The 1,722-nt window shown below is 34.1% G+C and overlaps 1 protein-coding gene across 1 annotated transcript in view; it reads left to right on the forward strand.

The window, feature by feature from the left end:
* LOC118749848 (1-phosphatidylinositol 4,5-bisphosphate phosphodiesterase classes I and II-like) overlaps nt 1-1,722 on the forward strand; it is a 186,192-nt gene that overhangs the window by 17,523 nt on the left and 166,947 nt on the right. The gene's annotated exons all lie outside the window — the stretch shown is intronic.

Genomic DNA, 1,722 nt, shown 5'->3' on the forward strand with positions numbered 1-1,722 from the left:
CGAAACCTTTTTCGGGTTAAGCGAAAGTTTTCCAAATTAAATAAAACCTTTTTCAAATTGAATGCAACCTTTTTCAGATTCAGTGAAACTTTTTTCAAATTAAATGAAACATTCTTGTATTAAGTATTAAACATTATTGAATTAATGAACAGGATATCAACTTAACCTAAATATTAGGAGCCGTTTGCCACCTGGTCTGGCTAACACTTGTACTAGGTTTACATATGAGTATATTATCCTCACTTTCGAGCTGAACTCCTTAAGCTGTTATTAGAGAAAGAGATTAGCCATACAAAATTCGTACCTCGTTAATTTATAATTATAAAATAATCAAAAATTAGCCTATAACTTTTCGGTGTCCTATCTAGTTTTATCGATGATTTGCGCGAAGAAGGGGCGAAATGCCAAATGTAAAAGTAAACAAAAATTTAGGAAGTGCCAGCCTGAAATTATACAATAAAGAAAATAACCAAATCGATGTACAGAATTGACAACAACAACCACCCTGTCAAGTTTAAATAGCGGCAAATCACCTGCACTTGATAGTAGTTGAATAAGGAAAATGAATTAGCAACAAGAGTTTACGGGGTGAACATAGCTCAGTGGTTAATGCTTCTGATTTGAACATCGATTACGCAGGTTCGATCCCTGGTCATCTCCGAAATAGCTGCTATAACTTCTACCGCTTAGACTTTGTTCCTTTTTCAATTTTTCCTAATAAACAATCGTGGTACAAAGCTCAATAAAAATATTAAAAATAAAATGATAATAAGACACAATAACATTGACAAATACATAGCTTAGGAAGAGCCTGCCTGAAACTATACAATAAAGCAAATAAGCAAATGGATGTATAGAATTGACAACAACAACCACGCTGTCGAGTTTAAATAGCGGCAAATCAGCTGCACTTGATAGTAGTTGGTTGAATAAGGAAAATGAATTAGCAACAAGAGTTTACGGGGTGTACATAGCTCAGTGGTTAATGCTTATGATTTTTATTTATGTATTTTATTTATTTATTTATTCAATCAGCAGTAATCTAGATTAACAAAGCTACTTACAGACTACTTGGAAATAGAAGGAGTTATACATTAAAACTCATTGCATTTAACATTGATTTGAAATTAGACTTAGATATAGAAAAATCAATGGCCAGAGAATTTGAGAGAATATTGAACTCAGTCAGAGCTCGAAAAATTTGAGCATTAGAAGCGTAAAGAGTTCGGACACATTCTGTATAAAAAACATCACTATTTCGGAGAGTCCGGTTAGGGATATGGAAACAAATTCGCTCGAGGAGATAAGGTGGATCAATTACACCCTTAATAATATCGAAGACAAAGATGAGCGAAAGGATAGTTCTTCTGCTTTGAAGAGATTTCAAGTCAATTAGCGCACACCTGGCTTTATATGAGTGAATAGGGTCGCCGAAATTCAACGACCCCAGAGCAAAGCGTAAAAACGTTTTTTGAACCCCCTTCGAGTTTATTAATATGGCATCCATGATACGGTCTCCAGATAAAAGAATCGTATTCCAACTTAGAGCGAACCAGTGATGTGAACAGTAACTTAAGAGTATAAGGATCTGTGAAATCTGAACTAAAGCGACGAATAAAAGCAAGCACTGAATATGACTTAGCAATGGTGTAATTTAGATGACTATTAAATAAAAATCTCGAGTCAAAAACTACACCTAAGTCAGTTATCTCATTAAGAGCA

Source organism: Rhagoletis pomonella, unplaced genomic scaffold, assembly GCF_013731165.1.
Source record: "Rhagoletis pomonella isolate Grant_MI unplaced genomic scaffold, Rhpom_1.0 Rhpom_scaffold_00067, whole genome shotgun sequence".
In the NCBI taxonomy this organism is placed as follows: Eukaryota; Metazoa; Arthropoda; class Insecta; order Diptera; family Tephritidae; genus Rhagoletis; species Rhagoletis pomonella.